This window comes from Canis lupus, chromosome 2 (genome assembly GCF_048164855.1).
Source record: "Canis lupus baileyi chromosome 2, mCanLup2.hap1, whole genome shotgun sequence".
Lineage (NCBI taxonomy): Eukaryota > Metazoa > Chordata > Mammalia > Carnivora > Canidae > Canis > Canis lupus.
The window spans coordinates 33,464,640-33,483,439 of record NC_132839.1 but is presented as its reverse complement, the minus strand read 5'-3'; the positions used below and the strand labels follow the sequence as shown (position 1 = coordinate 33,483,439).

Here is an 18,800-nt window from a genome sequence, read left to right as displayed (position 1 = left end):
TGTCTCTCATGAATAAATAAATACAACCTTAAAAAAAAAAAAAAGAAATTTACATATCATTCAAATTCTTCCTTGAAGCAGGTCTTCTAAAATATTCCATCAATTTCCTACCACATTTCACAACTAATAAACTTAGTCCTTGATGTTACCTAATTGAATTTCATGTGAACTACTTTTATTCAGTGATCCCCAACTGCTGTGTCCAAAAGAATAGAAGATGTGAAATGGGAGCATGATTCAAAAACCATTTTTAACTCTATATATTGCCATATTCCATCAACTGAGAACCACTGCTATACAGGACCACAATCATTGACAAAGTATAATTCAGGAGCTTTGGGACACACAAAAAAGTTGGAAACTGTGACTTTAGGCCACCAACAATTTAAAGTTTCAGTCAAGAGGCACCTGGGCTCAGGGCATGATCCCAGAGTCCTGGGATGCAGCTACATCAGTCTCCCTGCTCAGTGGGGAGTCTGCTTCTACCCCTACCAACCCCCCTCCCCAGCTTGTACTTGCGCGCGCACGCTGTCTCTCTCTCTCTCTCTCTTGCTCTGCACTCTGTCTCTCAAATACATTTATTTTAAAATCTTTTAAAAAGTAAAATAATAGGGATGCCTAGGTGGCTCAGCGGTTGATCATCGGCCTTCAGCTCAGGGCATGACCCCAGGATCCAGGATCAAGCTCCCTGTGGGGAGCCTGCTTTTCCCTCTGCCTATGTCTCTGTCTGTCTCTTTCACTCTGTGTCTCTCATGAATAAATAAATAAAATCTTTTTTAAAAAGTAATAAAATAAGATTAAAAAATAGAGTTTCAGTCAAGAACAAATGTCATGAAACTCCTTATAATGCAAATAAAGACAGAACCTAAACCTTGAAGTATAAATGTGTCCTATCCTCAAAGGCACTCATTATTTTCTTAATGAAATAATTAGACATATACATTTAATCTGTGGAAGAGATTCTATCAAATTACAAACAGTAAGAAGTATCTAAAAATAACTAAAACCAACAAGTGACAAATATCAAAAAAACTGCTGCATTCTATAAGAGAAGTATCAGATATCAAACAGAAGGAATCCCAATTGACTAATGATATGAAGAGATACTCCAATTCTATTTAGAAAAATATAAATTAAAACAATGAAATATTACTTTACATTCACCAAATCGGCAATTGTTAGAAAGCTAAAATATAAGCTCCAAGACAGGATTTTTTTCCCGTTTCATCTGGTTTCGTTCACTGATAAATCCCAAGTGCCTAGAACAACGCATGCCAGGAAGTAAGCCTGCCTTCGATGATCTGTTTGATCGTTAAATAATGTCAAATGTCAGCGGCTATGTGGAGCTGGGCACATAAACCTTTAGGCATAGGCTGGCCAAAGGGGTGGACCTCACACAGCCAGACTAAACAGCCAACAAGGGCCTCCAAGTTACATGAAAGGTCCTCTAATCCCTGGCTATGCTCACAGAACTCCCATAAAGGCCCACAATTAGGGGGATTCAAAGGATTGAAACCCACAGCAGTCCAATGCACTATGAATACCACTTAAAAATACAGTACTAAATGGCAAAGGGAAGAAACTCATGCTAAGGAATCACACATTCCATTTACACAAACTAAAAATGCATCATTAACATTAGCATGTTTCCTAATGATACACAAACATATTAGAAAGGAAAACATTTAAAAGATGGATTTGAAATGGTGTGCCAGGAACTGTGAAGCATAATTAACTCAACCCTCAGCTCCTGAAGCTAAAGAAAGGGCCTTAGCCACTGGCACACTTCATGTGTCCCATTCTTTCATCTTCCTGCCACAGCGATGACTAACAGTACCTCTCTTATTTACAGAAATATCCAACTGTGCATTAAATACAGATTATTTTTTGTAATACTTAAATTTTTATATATTACAAATATAAAAATTACACAGCACCTCTAAATTAAGCTCTACTGATTTGCTGAAGTCATAGAAAAAGGCTTGGAATCAGGTTCTGCAATCAGGTTCTCAGCCTTCAGTGTACATCAGAAGCACAGGGTGAGGGATACACATACACACATACATACACACACACACACACACACCCCTCAAATACCAAAACTGAGTTCTACTGCCTAAGATTCTGATTCAGTTGGTCTGGGGCAGGACCTAGGCACTAGCATTTTTAATTCCCAGGTATTTCTAATATTCGGCCATGATAAAGGACCACTGACACAGGAAATAAAACTTTACTAACAAAACGTAAATGCAACTGACCAAACAACAACAGTGGTTTTAGATACCACAGCCACTCTTAATATAACAAATTAAGGCCACACAGAATAAAACTTAAAAAAAAAATAAGACAAGTCAGAGGAAAGGCTAAATAACTTTGCACTTACGTTTTTTACAAATTACTCTTTTTGTGAAAAACTGAATAATGAAATAACTGTTATTGAGGTGGTTTTCTTAGATTTTATTTGAGAGAGAGAGAGAAAACGAGCGGGGTGAGGGACAAAGGAAGCAGGCTCACCGCTGAGCAGGGAGTCTGATGGAGGGCTCAATCCCAAATCCCAGGATCATGACCTAAGCCGAAGGCAGACACTTAATGGAGACATTAAGGGAGCCACCCAAGCACCCCTGTTATTGAGTTTTTTAATTAACAAGAGGGATTTGCTAATTTTTGCTTTTTTGCACAAGCATGAGACAAGCATCCTGGAATGAAAACCTGATTCTCCAATTTCAATCTTTTATAAGTAATTAGGCATATAAGGTCAGTCAAAGTCCCTAAACTTTAATTCTGCCATGAGTGAAAGCTCAGAAGCCCACCTTCAGCCTGCTATGTGACAAGCGAACTCTAGTGTCTGTATGGAAGACTTGGCCTCCGCTTCCATATGTCACCGCGTTTGCTCCTAACCAGGCATAAACAAAATGACTTTACTAGATGTGGATCCCAACCCCAGGGAGAATGACTAGCATTCCACAGAGGAAGAGGCAGGTCACCAGGACCCCAAATCTTTCCTTATAACCAGTCAGAAGATCCCCACTATAAGTGACTGGACAGAGACAGAAAATGAAAGCCCGGACTCTACAAGTTAGAAATTCAAAATACTGACAACATTTGGAGAGGGAGAGAGGAAAGGAGAAGGGAGAGAGAGAGAGAAAAGGAGGCCTGCATAGGAAGAAAAGGCAAGGCTGCAGCAGAGGATAGTTTCAAAGCATTCAGCTCTGGGCTGTGGGCCCTGCACCAGTTCACCGTGCCAGCCACTCTACTACCATGCCTCTGTCACAACAAAGACCCCGACTGTAGGGAAAACACCCAGGGCTGCAGTGGGCACAACAAAGGGGTAAATTCAAGCCCAATGTAAGTCAGGGTCTTATAAAGCAGCCCTCTGCCATGGGGAAGCCAACAGCCCTGACAATATATATGGAAGCTCTTAGAGGGGGGGAAAAATCAAATTGAAATAAATAAAGGTTCACAGTTTGACCCAAATGGAACTTCAAAGTTTACTGAAAAAATTTACACAACAAAAAGACAGATGGGCTTTTGTGCCTCTATGATACAGGTACTGACTCAGCTTCAGTATCTGCTAAAATGCACCAATCAGAAAACCTTCGTGGATTTAAGTAAATCCTGGGGCTCAAATTACATTTACACCTGAAGATCCCACTAAATTTTAAAAAGTACCCCCTATAACCTTAGGAAAATTACTACATATAACCTAGAGAACAAATGCCTTACCTTAACTATCAAAACTACCGTCTTGCCTAAATTCTCCCTGGTCATAGCAACTACTGCCCTGAAATATCCCATAGTGGACATGGATGCTCTGACACAATAAATAAGTAATTGAAATTAAGTATTTAGCAATTACAAATTGGCTTAATAAGGGACCTATTACAGGTTGAATTTTGTCCCCCAAAAAGATTTTCAAGTCCTAATGTCTACTATCTATGAGTGTGACCTTATTGGCAAATAGGATCTTTTCAGATGATCAAATTAAGATGAAGGCATTAGAGTAGGCCTGAACTGAATATCATGATCATCAACCAAAAGGATACAATCACCATTTTACACAATGAGCCACCCAACTACAGCAAAATAGCATTCTAAAAAGAATGACACCTTGATTTCAGAATTGTAGCCTCTAGAACTGTGACGTACACACTGACTATTCACCAAGACACACCACATCTTGGGTCATAAGACAAATCTTAACAAAAGTTGAAATCACTCAACTAAGCATGTGTCCTGTCCATGTGGCATTAAACCAGAAAACAATAATAACAGAAAGATAAGTAGACAATGCAAAAAGACTCGGAAATTAAACAGCACATTTCAAAGTAATGCACAGGTCAGAGAAGCCTCAAGAGAAGTTTTTAAAAATTAAATGAAAATACATCAAAATTTGTAGGGTGCAATTAAAATAGTACTTTCAGGGAGATCTGTATTATTAAAAGCTTATGTTAGCAAAGAAAAAAAAAGGTCTGAAGTCAACAATTTAAACTTCTACCTTAAGAAATTAGAAAGAGAAATAAACCAAAATAAACACACACAAAATAAACCAAAAGCAAGCCGAAAGAGTGGAATAATGAAGAACAGAAACCAATAAAACTGAAAACAAAAACAGAAACAAATCAATGAAACTAAGAACTGATTTGTTGAAAGATCAATAAAATTAATAAACCTTATACAAGATTACTAGAGGGAAAAAAGGTAGTAATTAACAAATATCCAGAATGAAGGAGGTATATCTCTATAGCCTGGGCAGATATTAAAAGGATAAGAGAATACACCAACCCTAAATACATAAATAACAACTTAGATACAGAACAGTTCCTCAAAATCACAAACTACCAAAAGTCATCCAGGAAGAACTGGTTAAGCTAAATTGTATGATAACTATTCAAGAAATTTACCTCAGAATTTAAAACTTTCCAAAATAGAAATCTCAAGACCTGGGAAGTTTCAATGGAGAATTCTACTAAATATTTACGAAAGAAATTTATACCAATTCTACATGATCTCTTCCAGAAAATGGCAGGAGAAACATTTCCCAACTCCTTTTACAAAACCAGTATTACTCTAACACCAAAACTAGACAAACAAGAGTACAGTTGACCCTTGGACAACAAGGGAGTTAGGATACCAACTCCCTGACTGTTGAAAATTTGCACATAACTTTGGATTTCTCCAAAACTGAACTACTAATAATAGCCTACTCTTGACCAGAAGCCTTACTGATAACATAAACAGCCAATTAATACACGTTTTGTATGTTACATGTATTATATCTTACATTCTTACAATAAAATAAGCTACAGAAAAAAAATGTTAGGAAAACATAAGAAAAATACATTTACAGTACTGTACTGTAAACTATTTGCAAAGAAGCAGACACGCATAGTTCAAACCCATGTTGTTCAAGAGTCAATCATACAGGCAGGCCAGGTGGCTCAGAGGTTCAGTGCCGCCTGGAGACCCAGGATCGAGTCCCACGTCAGGCTCCCTGCATGGAGCCTGCTTCTCCCTCTGCCTGTTTCTCTGCCTCTCTCTCTCTCTCTCTCTCTCTGTCACTGTCTCTCATGAATAAATAAAAAAATCTTAAAGTCAATCTTACAAAAAATACAGCTCTATAGCTGTATCTATATATATCTATATATATATATATATGAATATACCTCATGAACATAGACGCAAAATTCTCAACAGAATATCAGTAAATTGAATCCAACAATATATAGGAAGAATAATACACCATAAACATGAAGAGTTTATCCCAAGAATACAATGCTCGTTCAATACTTGTAAATCAATCAGTATAATAAACCCCCCGCAGAAGTAAGAATCACTTGATACTTGATACTATCAATCTATAAAAAGCTTTTGACTATATACATCATCCACTCAGGACAAAAGTTCTCAACAAATTAGGAATAAAAGAAAACTTCCTTAACCTGATCAAGAGTCTCTACAAAACCCTACGGTTTATCACACTTTATGGTAAAAAACAGAATGCTTTTCCCTTAAGATCAAGAATAAGGCAAGGATGCCCATTCTCTTCATCCCTATTTGATGCTGTACTAGAAGTCCTAGTCAATGCAGTAAGGCAAGAAAAATTGGAAGAAAAGATAAAAACTGTTCCTCTTCACAAACTGCATGATTATCTTCAACAAAATTCCAAGAAATCTACAAAAAAAAAAAAAAAAACACCTGCCTAGTGAGTATAGCAAAAACAAAGGAGAGAAAGTCAACACATAAAAATAGAACACACAGTAGCATCTACATATTCTTTTCTACATAATAGATACGATGTAGAAGATATATACTATGTTGGAAATATCAGTTGGAAATCAAAAAAGATTTTAAACATTTACAATAGCCCCAAAAGAGGTAAATACTTAGGTACACACTAACAAAGTACAACACACTTAGGAAATGTATGTTGTAAAGTGTGAAATTCTGATGAAAAATAAAACACTACCTAAGTAAACGGAGATATACTATGTTCATGAACTGAAAAACAAAACATAGTAATAATGTTAACTCTCCCCAAACTGATCTATAGATTTAGCACAATGCCAATCAAAAACTCATCAAGACTTTTTGCAGATATTACTGCTGGGGATTTACCCCAAAGATACAGATGCAATGAAACGCCGGGACACCTGCACCCCAATGTTTCTAGCAGCAATGTCCACAATAGCCAAACTGTGGAAGAAGCCTCGGTGTCCATCGAAAGATGAATGGATAAAGAAGATGTGGTTTATGTATACAATGGAATATTACTCAGCCATTAGAAATGACAAATAACCCGCCATTTGCTTCGACGTGAATGGAACTGGAGGGTATTATGCTGAGTGAAGTGAGTCAATCGGAGAAGGACAAACATTATATGGTTTCATTCATTAGGGGAATATAAATAATAGTGAAAGGGAATAGAGGGGAAGGGAGAAGAAATGGGTGGGAAATATCAGAAAGGGAGACAAACGTGAGAGACTCCTAACTCTGGGAAACGAACTAGGGGTGGTGGAAGGGGAGGTGGGTGGGGGGTGGGGGTGACTGGGTGGCCGGCACTGAGGGGAGCACTTGATAGGATGAGCACTGGGTGTTATTCTGTATGCTGGCAAATTGAACACCAATAAAAAATAAATTTATTATTTAAAAAAATACTTTTTGCAGATATTAAATAAGCTGATGGTAAAATTTATATATGAGCAAAATAAATGAAAGTTACAAAAAGTAACAATAAAGGTGGAGGAATCAATTTTAATACTACAAAGTCACAGTAATCAGTGTGGCATTAATAAAGGGATAGACACATATCAATGAAACAGGAAGAATTATGTACAAAATGAGCCAATTCATTTTTTACAAAATACAAAAGCAATTCAATGGAAAAAGGATAGTATTAGAAAAACTAGATATCCATATGAAAAATAAAAAATACCTTCAACCCAAACCTTATACTTTATACAAAAATTAACTCAAAATGGACCAAAGATCTAATGATAAAATGAAAAACTATAAAAACTATAAAACTCTTAGAAGAAAACATAAGAGAAAATCTTTATTACCAGGCACTAAACACTAGGCAAAATAATTCTTAGACATGAGACCAAAAGCACAATCCATAAAAGAAAAATTATAAAATACACATTGAGAATAAAAGAACAAAGTAAAAAAATAAAATTAAATTAAATTAAATTAAAATAAAAGAACAAAGTACTACACTGAGAGAAAATATTTATAAATCTTGTATCTGAGAAAAGATCTGTAATGAGAATACAAACCATAAAAAATTCTCACACTGAAGAAGAAAAAAAAGAAACAAGCAACCTAATTAACCAATTAATAAAAAGATGTAAACAGAAACTTCAACAAAGAAGAGATACACATCGTGTGTCATTAAGGAAATGCAAACTAAAACCATGATGAGCTCATACTACATAATTGTAAGAATAGTCAAAATTCAAAGTGCTGATAATACCAAGTGCTGACAAGGATACAGAAAAACAGGCACTACACACAGTTCTAGAGGGAAGGAAAAATGATAAAGCCACTTTGGAAACAATTCAGCAGTTTTGTATAAAATGAAACATACATACCATAAAACCCAACAATCACACTACTAAATATTTATCCTAGAGAAATGGAAACTATCTATACTCATGCAAAATTTGTACAGAAATGTTCAATGTAGTATTATAATTATCAAAAAAAGGTAACAACCAAAATGTCCTTTAGTAGGTGCATGGTTAACTACAATGTGGTACATTCAAATCATGTAATATTACTCAGTAATAAAAAGAACTGTTGATACGGGGGATCCCTGGGTGGCTCAGCAGTTTAGCACCTGCCTTCGGCCCAGGGTGCGATCCTGGAGTCCCAGGATCAAGTCTGCATCCGGCTCCCTGCATGGAGCCTGCTTCTCTCTCTGCCTGTATCTCTGCCTCTCTCTCTCTCTCTCTCTTTCTCTCTCTCTCTCTGTCTCTCTCATGAATAAATAAAATCTTAAAAAAAAAAAGAACTGTTGATACATACAACAATGTAAATGAATCCTAAAGATATAACAAGTGAGTAAATGAAGCCAATTTTAAAATGTTATATAATGGGGATTCAGAGGAAGATGGTAGAGGAGTTGGGAACCCTAGTTTTGTCTGGTCCCTGGAATTCAGCTAGATAGCTATCAAATCATTCTGAACATCTATGAACTCAACCAGAAATCTAAGAAAAGAATTGTGTAATTCTACACGTAGAAAAGCAATCACTTTCTGCAAGGCAGGAGGTACAGAGAAGTGAATCTGATGTGAGGTATCAGAAAATGAACTGCAGGGGAAGGGAGGCTCTGTAAGCCAGCTACTGAAAAGTGATATACGAGTGGAGCACAAATCAGAACTTTCAGAAGCCCAGGAGTTGGCTTTCAGCTCAGTGTTGCCACAAAGCACAAACTGTGGGCCTGTGGGCCAGTTGGGCAAACACTCTCTGAGCAGGGGCCCGGCAAGGGGCAGAACCTAGTTGAGACCTTCCTCCTTCCCTCAGGAGGAGTGGCATGGGGTGCATGCCATAAGAGTCTGCAGTTTGGAGACTGGAAACAGCCTGTGATAAAAATGCATGGTCACAGGCTGGGTGAACACAAAGTGTGGAAGAGGACTAGGGGAGACAAAAGTGATTGCTTTTCCCTGAGGTTGCACTAAAGAGTGGGAGCTGTGATCTTTCAGCTCCTGGAGATTGGGGTGCCACCACTTTTATTTTCATCCTCTAAAGCAGTGCAGAAAGCCTTTGAGGAACAAAAGCCACAAAGAACGATCTGGAGCAGCCTATACTCAGCCCTACCTCCTTGCAAGAGGGGTGCCATTCCATCCCAGAAAAGACACCTGATAATGAGCACAACAGGCCCCTCCCCGAGAGGATCAGCAAAAACAACCAGCTAAGACCAGGTTTACCTATCACACAGAACTGCAAAACTCCAGTGCTAGGTGGAAATAGTACATAGAATTCGTGGTTTTGTTCTAATGATTCTTTAGGCTTTCAATTTTAATACTTTCATTTATCTTTTCAATTAATTTCTTATTTTATAAAGTCTAAATCTTTAATTTTAATTTTTACAGTTACATTCTATCCTTTCATTGTATTTATTTTTGTGTATATTTTTTTCTTATCTCTCAATTTTGGGATGTCATTTCTTCTAAGAAATGGACCAAAATACACCCAGAATCCAGCATATTGCTCTGTTCTGTTCACCTGCCTGATTACATTATTTTTTTTACGTCTTTTTTTAATTTTCACTGCTACAGTTCTATTCTTTCATTATATTTAATTTTATTTTTGTGTATATAGAAGTCATTTTTCTTTACAATTTTGGGATCTAGTTTCCTAACAGACCAAAATACACTCAAGATCTAGTGTGTTACTCTGTTTTGTTCAGCTGATTATATTCTTTTTTTTTTCTTGTCGATTTCTGGTCTCTTATGATTTGTTTAGTATATAATTCTCTGGGGTCATTGTTGCTATTTTAGTATTTTGTTTTCTTCTTCAAGTATTATTCTCTAGACAGAATGACAAGACAGAAAAACTCACCACAAAAAAAGAACAAGAGGCAGCGCTGACTGCCAAGGGCCTAATTAGTATGGATATAACTAAGCTGACAGAACTAGAGTTCAGAGTAACAGTTATAAAGATACTAGCTGGGGCTTGAAAAAAGTATAAAAAACATTAGAGAACCTGTTTCTGGAGGAAGAAAAAAGAACTTAAATCTAATTAGGTTGAAATCAAAAAGTCTATTAATGAGATGCAATCAAAAGCAAATCCTCTGGGCAGACTAGATGGCTCAGTAGTTTAGCACCTGCCTTTGGCCCAGGGCATGATCCTGGAGACCCAGGATCGAGTCCCACATCGGGCTCCCTGCAAGGAAGCCTGCTTCTCCCTCTGCCTGTGTCTCTGCCTCTTTCTCTCTGTCTCTCATGAATAAATAAATAAAATTTAAAAAAAAAAAAAAGAATCCTCTGACTGCTAGGACAAATGAGGCAGAAGACAAATTAGTGATACAGAAAACAAAATCACGGAACATAAAGAAGCTGGAAGAAAAGAGATAAGCAACTACTGGATCATGAGTGGAGAATTCGAGATAACTGATAACAAAATGAAACAACATTAGAATAATTTGATGCCAGAAGAAGAGAAAAGAGAAAGGAGGTAGAAAGTATATCTGAGCAAATTATAGCAGAGAACTTCCCTAATCTGATAAAGGAAACATGGATTCAAGTCCAGGAGGCAAAGAAAACCCCCTCAAAATCAATAAAAATAGGTCAATGCCTCACCATGTAACAACGAAGCTTGCCAATCTCAGACACAAAGAGAAAATCCTGAAAGCAGCCTAGGACAAGAGGCCCTTAACCAATAAGGGCAGATACATAAGGCTGGCAGCAGACTAATCCACAGAAATGTGGCAGGCCAGAAAGGACAGTCATGATATATTCAGAGTGCTACATGAGAAAAATATGCAGCCATATTTTTGACAGCAAGGCTGTCATTCAGAATAGAGGGATAAAAAAACTTCCAGGACAAAGAGAAACTAAAGGAATTTGTGATCACTAAAGCACCAAAGGAGATCCATTAAGTGAAGTGAGAGTTCAAAAGTAACGTGGTCCAAAAAGAAACAATCAACAAAAACAGTGACTTTAGAGGTAATACAATGGCACTAAATTCCTCTTTCAATAACTACTCAGAATGTAAATGGGCTGAATGTCCAATCAAAAGACACAGGGTATCAGAATGGATTAAAAAAATAAGACCCATCAATATGCTCTCTATAAGAGGCTCACTTTGGCCCCAAAGACACCTCCAGATTGAAAGTGAGGAGGTGGAAAATCATTTATCAGGTTAATGGACAACAAAAGAAACTGGGGACGTAATCCTTATATTAAACAAGCAGAAGATCAACAAGGAAACAAGGGCTTGAATATTCAGAACATTTTATCCTAAAGCAAAATACACATTCTCAATTGCACATGGAACTTTCTCCAGAATAGATCACACACTGGGTCACAAATCAGGTCTCAATCAGTATGTAAAGACTGAAATTATACCATGCATATTTTCAGACTACAATGCTTCAAAGCTCAATCACAAGAGGAAATCTGGAAAGAACTCCAATACGTGGAGGCCAAAGAGCATCCTACTAAAAGATAAAAGGAAATTGAAGGAGAATTTTTAAAATTCATGGAAACTAATGAAAATGAAAACATAACTGTTCAAAACCTTTGGAATGCAGCAAAGGAGGTCCAAAGAGGAAGTACATACAAGCCTTTCTCAAGTAACAAGAAAGGCATCAAATATACAAACTAACCTTAAACCTAAAGGAGCTGGAAAACAAAGCAAATAAAGCCTAATCCAGCAAAAGTAGAAAATTAATAAAGATTAAAGCAGAAATCAATGAAATAGAAACCAAAAGAATAGTAGAACAGATCAACAAAACTAGGAGCTGGTCTTTGAAAGAATTAGTAAGATCAATAAACTTCTTCTCACCAGACTTATCCAAAAAAAAAAAAAAAAGATAGCAAGAGAAAAAGACCCAATATATATGTAATAATGAATGAAAGAGGAGAGATTACAACAACACTGAAGACATACAAACAATTAGAGGAACATATTATGAGCAACTATATGTCAACAAGTAGGCAATCTGAAAGAAATGGATGCATTCCTCGAAACATATAAATTGCTAAAACTGTAACAGGACGAATTAGAAAACCTGAACAGACCTATAACCAGCAAAGAAACTGAAGCAGTAATCAAAAACCTCCCGACAAACAAGAGTCCAGGACCAGACGCCCTCCCAGAGGAATTCTACTAAACATTTAAAGAATACCTATTCTTCTGAAGCTGTTTCAGAAAACAGAAATGGAAGGAAACTTCCAGACTCTTTCTACAAGGCCAGCATTACCATCACAAAACCAGACAAAGACCCCAACAAAAAGGAGAATTACAAAATCAGTATCCTTGGTGAACATGAATACAAAAACTCTCACCAAGATACTAGCCAACAGGATCCAACAGTGTATTAAAAGGATTATTCACCACGATCCAGTGACATTATTTTTTCCTGGGCTGTAAGAGTGGTTCAACAACTGCAAATCAATCGATGTGATACACCACATTGATAAAAGATGGGAAAAGAACCATATGATCCTCTCAATAGATGCAGTAAAAGCATTTGAAAAAATACAGCATCCTTTCATGATAAAAACTCTCTGCAGTGTAGGGATAGAGGGAACATATCTCAACATCATATATGAAAAGCCCACACTGAATATCATCCTCAACAGGGAAACACGGAGAGCTTTTCCCCTAAGGTCAGGAACATGACAGGGATGTTCACTCTCTCCAGTATTATTCAGCATAATACGAAAGTCCTAGCCACCACAACCATACAACAAAAAGAAATAAAAAGCATCCAAATTGGCAAAGAAGAAGCCAAACTCTTATCCTTCACAAATGACAGGATACTCTATGTGGAAAATCCAAAAGATTCCACCCAAAAATTGTGAGAACTGATACAGGAATTCAGCAAAGTCGCAGGATATAAAATCAATACACAGAAATCAGTTGCATTTCTATACACTGAGACAGAAGAGAAATTAAGGAATTGATCCCATTTGCAATTACACCAAAAACCATAAGATACCCAGGAAAAAGTCTAACCAATGAAGTAGAGGATCTGTACTCTGAAAACTATGGAACAGTCAAGAAAGAAATAGAGGAAGACACAAAGAAATGGAAAAAATATTCCATGCTCATGGATTGGAAGAACAAATACTGGTAAAATATCTATGCCACCCAGAGCAATCTATACATTCAATGCAATTCCTATCAAAATACCATCAACATTTTTCAGAGAGCTGGAATAAATAACCCTAAAATTTGTATAGAACCAGAAGAGCCAAAGGAAAGTTAAAAAAGAAAATCAAACCTCGTGGCATCACAATTCTGGACTTCAAGTTCTATTGCATAGCTGTAATCATGAAGACAGTATGGTACTGGCACAAAAACAAACACACAGATCAATGTAACAGCATAGAGAACCCAGAAATGGACTCTATGGTCAACTCATTTTCAACAAAGCAGGAAAGAATATCCAATGAAAAAAGCTTCTTCAACAAATAGTGTTGGGAAAACTGGTCAGCTACAGGAAGGAGAATGAAACTGGACCACTGTCTTACACCACACTCAAAAATAAACTCGAAATGGATGAAAGACTTAAATGTGAGACAGAAATTCATCAAAATCCTAGGGGAGAACATAGGCAGCAACTTCTATGACCTTGGCCACAGCAACTTCTTGCTAGAATGACTCCAAAAGCAAGGGAAACAAAAGCAAAATGAACTATTGTGACTTCAGGATAAAAAGCTTTTACACAGTAAAGGAAACAGTCAACAAAACCAAAAGACTACCTACAGAATGGGAGAAGATATTTGCAAATGTCTTATCAGATAAAGGGCTAGTATCCCACTGTTGGTGGGAATACAAACTGGTGCAGCCTCTTTGGAAAATAATATGGAGGATCCTCAAAAAGTTGAAAATAGAGCTACCCATGAATCCAGCAATTGCACTACTAGGTATTTACCTCAAAGATACAAATGTAGTGATCGAAGGGGCACCTGTACCTCAATGTTTAGAGGAGCAATGTTCACAATAGCAAAACTCTGGAAAGAGCACAGATGTCCATCCACAGATGAATGGATAAAGAATATAGGTGATATACATATATGGATATATGTATCTACATATATATATATACGTATATATATATATATCTACATATATATGGAATATTACTCAGCCATCAAAAAATGAACCTCGCCATTTGCAACAGCATGGATGGAACTAGAGAATATTATGCTAAGCAAAATAAGTGAATCAGAGAAGGACAATTATAACATGATTTCACTCATATGTGGAATTTAAGAAATAAAACAGAGGATCATAGGGGAAGAGAGGAAAAATAAAAGACAACAAAATCAGAGGAGACAAACTATAAGAGACTCTTAGTCATAGGAAACAAACTAAGGGTTCCTGGAGCGGGGGAAGGTTTGGGGGTTGGGGTGGGGAGATAGAGTAACTGGGTGATGGACATTAAGAAGGATAGGGGATGTAGTGAACCCTGGATCTTATATAAGACTGATGAATCACTGCACTCTACCTCTGAAACTAAAAATACACTATACGTTAATTAGTTGAATTTAAATTTTAAAAAATAAAATTTGAAAAAATGTAAAAATTAAATAAAATGTTATATAGTGTATAATTCCATTTATATGACAGCTCTCAAAATGGCAAAACCACAGTGATAGGCAACCACAGATGAGCAGAACGTGGCCTTGGGCCATTAAGACATGAGGAAATGTATCAAGAGTGAGGGGACAACAAATTTGCATCTGCAACAGATAATCCTCTATCTTGACTAGAGAAACTAAACACAAATTTAAACAAATCTGATTTATTTAGCCCCTTATACAAGCATCACTAAGCACACCTCAAGTTTTATTCTCAGGAGCATAAATGAGAACATTCACAACAGCAAAGGCAGGATGATGTCACTAGAGGCTAAGAAAACAACAGAGAAGAATAATTAAAAACAATTAAATAAAAGAAAAATTAGCATGACCAATTCAGAGACATCATCACATTAGTTTCAGTATTTTTTATGGATGTAGGGTTCAAAGTTTACAGAGAGATAATAAACAGAACACAAACTGCACAAACAAATCACAAATCATGGAAAACTGGGGAGATGGGGAAAGTGGGGGAGTTGACCTTCCTAAGAACCCAAAGCAACATACCCGGAGGACTGAAGGGGGGAAGAGTTCTGCTACCTGGTCCCTGAGAAAAGGAACTAGGACTAGATGACCTCAGGACTTTCAGACATTCCTGTCCAGTCACCGTGAGGAAGTTTTTACAACAAAGTGATTTCCATTCAAATCACTATCTGTAGGACCTACAGACGGAGTGCCAAGGTGTGAAGGTTTCAGGCACAGGGCAGCAGCAGCCCAGAGGTAGGAGGCACGTCTTCAGTGTGGCTCCCTAGGGCAGGTAGCAAGACACAACGGGAGGGGCATACCTGCAACAGCCCTGGGCCACCATCAGGAAGACCAGCATTTCAATGTTCAAGGAGGTTCACTTGTATTTTGTTTTCACCTTAATCATTACCTTTAAGAAAACTTGTTTACTAAAAAAAAAAAAAAGAAAAAAAAAAAAGAAAACTTGTTCACTATCATATGCTTTTCAAAAATAGATTGTAGGAGAAAACTATGTGTAACTAAGCATTAGTCAGTGTTCTCCACAGAAAGAGAACCAAAAGAATGTGTAGGGAGAGGGACAGAAAGGGAGAGTTGGAAGGAGAAGACATTTATTTTAAGGTATTGGCTCCTACAATTATAGAAGTGCAAATCCAAAATCTGCAAGGCAGACTGGCAGGCTCAAGACCCAGGAAACAGTTATGTTACAATTTGAATCCAAAGGCCATTTGGAGGCAGAACTCTTTCTTGTTGGAAGAGGTCAGTCTCTTTTCTATTCAGGCTCTTCAACTGATTAGAGTAAGCCCATGCATATTAGGGAGAGTAATCTGCTTTACTCAAAGTCCATGGATTTAAATGTGAATTGCATCTAAAAAACACCTTCACAGAAATATCCAGATTAATATTTGACCAAGGATCTGGGCACCAGCTATGGCCTAGCAAAGTTGATATAGAACTATTACACAAAGGGTCCCAATTAATCAAACATTAGTTAAAAAGGGATATTGTATATATTTTTGTATGACACCAAAGTTTTTTCTATTTATTAAGAAGTACAATTTTAAGAGATTTTAGCTATGAAAACTTTCTAATAGAACACAACGAAGTGGCCATTCAAATTTCCCTTGATGTCCTACTGCATTATAAAGATACAGTGCAATATCTACTAGGCCTAGCTCATTATTAGTAACATAATACACATAACATGGTAGTCTTACAAAGAATTTACAGGTTTAGCAGATTAAACACCAAGATGCCTATGTTCATTTGACAGGAAAATTTAATTATCAAGTAAAAGAGAAAAAAATGATCCATCAAATCAATGGGATTTTAAAAGACAGAGAAATAAAATTAAGGAAAAATACTCAGTAGGATAGGTAAAGTAAAAAAAGCTTAAAGCATCCACCTGAATGACACAGTGTCCCATCTTCCTCCGGGGAACTGGTACACCTCTAGTGGGCCTGAAGCTGAGAGTACACACTAACTCACAACACATACAAATTACTTATTGGATCCCCCCTGGGTGCCAGTACTCTGCTCTGTGCTGAGGTACGGTACCATGGTGAAATAAAAAGCCTGTCCTCACAGATCACGGTTATTACAGAGGTACAGGCAGGGTGTGAAACATTAATGTCAAGGTATAGCAGGGTGAGGGGATGTGACTATGGCACAGGGCCTTGGCACCTGATCTCAGAGACCTTCCCTAGAAGCTTCTTGAATCATCCTATTCTGTTTTCTTCATATCTGTTTTCTTTCTGCTGTCACTTTGTTTTCTACTGGTTGTCCCACTTAAAATGTAAGCTCCAGGAAGTAGGAGCCATACCTGGCTCATTCACCACCACACCCTAGCACCTACAAGCACCCTCACTCACAGAGGAGGACCCCAACGAGTTGGATGAGTCTGTGAATCAATGAGCAAATGAATGAATGATCCACATGCTGCACAATTCACCACGTCTCCCAGAAGGAGAGTGCTTTTCAAAGAAGTTCCAAAGACTATGGTGTGGAAAAGGATTTGAATGGCTGATGTGGAAAACAAAAAAAGGAAGCTACAATTCCACAGCACTGCTCAGGATGATGCATGGCCCCAAGCAGCCCACCCATAGTCCACAGGGTCACTACAGTCTCGGTTGTGCTTCTCTCCCACTCACTAATCTCTCCTCAACTCAATGCAGATGGGCTCAGGAAGAGTAAATCTACAGTTTCCAAAGAAAGATAAACTAAAGTCAAGCCAAAGACTGAGGGTTAGACTCTATGATACGTTTGTACATTTCTCCTAAATTCTAGTATACTTCTTATCCTGGAAGACTTTAATTTTTACCTATAATGAAGTGTATGTTTCATATATTTACTTATATGTCTATATATCCTCTCTGGAAATATTCTAAAACTAATAATAATACCACTAAGAAGGAAAAAAAAAAGCTCAGGTGTCTGGAGAAATGGATTGGGAAGGAATTCATTCTTTACTGAAAACTCCATCTAAGCTTTTGAATGCTATATTCTGGGCATCAGTGGAAACATTTCTAATAAGATAAAAATGTTTAAAAGGTCTAACACTGAATTTAAAAATAAATATGTGGGGGATCCCTGGGTGGCTCAGCGGTTTAGCGTCTGCCATCCGCCTAGGGCGTGATCCTGGAGTCCCAGGATCAAGTCCCACATAGGGCTCCTGCATGGAGCCTGGCTTCTCCCTCTGCCGGTGTCTCTGCCCCTCTGTCTCTTTCTCTCTCTTTCTCTCTCTTCCTCTCTCTCTCTCTGTCTCTCATGAATAAATATATAAAATCATAAATAATTAAATAAATAAATAAATAAATAAATAAATAAATAAATAAATAAATATTTAAATTCATTCTTGCTACACCCCCTCTAATCAAAAACAGGAGTTTCAGTCTCTTAGGCAGGCATGTCCTTCACAAGCTACTTATTTAACATGGGAACATGGACATCATTCATCCTAGGTACTCAGCTCGGGGGATTCAGAGACAAGAGAACTCATAAAGAAAGAGGACATCGACACTCCTGCCTGCACTTAAACACCACTAGAAGAAGCACAAACTATTAAGTAGCATAGACTGGGTGCCAGGTATTATTCTCTGTACACCATAAATCAACTTAATAATCAACTTCAGGGATCCCTGGGTGGCGCAGCGGTTTAGCACCTGCTTTTGGCCCAGGGCACAATCCTGGAGACCCGGGATCGAGTCCCACGTCGGGCTCCCGGTGCATGGAGCCTGCTTCTCCCTCTGCCTGTGTCTCTGCCTCTCTCTCTCTCTCTGTGTGACTATCATAAATAAATAAATAAATAATAATAATAATAATCAACTTCAACCGCATAAATCAGGTGTGTGTTTCACCAGTCCCAAGATGTACCTTTTGCAAAGTTCAGCATGCCAAGTGGGATACATCAGATGCATGCATGAGCAGTGAATTTTCTCCTGTGATACATAACAGCACATCTTACTACTGAGGCATCTTAAGTTTGTTTAAATGCATTTCTTACCATCCAGATAGTGCACAGGG

The 18,800-nt window shown here is 37.5% G+C and overlaps 1 protein-coding gene across 9 annotated transcripts in view; it reads right to left on the bottom strand.

Moving 5' to 3' along the window:
* HERC2 (HECT and RLD domain containing E3 ubiquitin protein ligase 2) overlaps positions 1-18,800 on the bottom strand; it is a 243,305-nt gene that overhangs the window by 204,169 nt on the left and 20,336 nt on the right. The gene's annotated exons all lie outside the window — the stretch shown is intronic.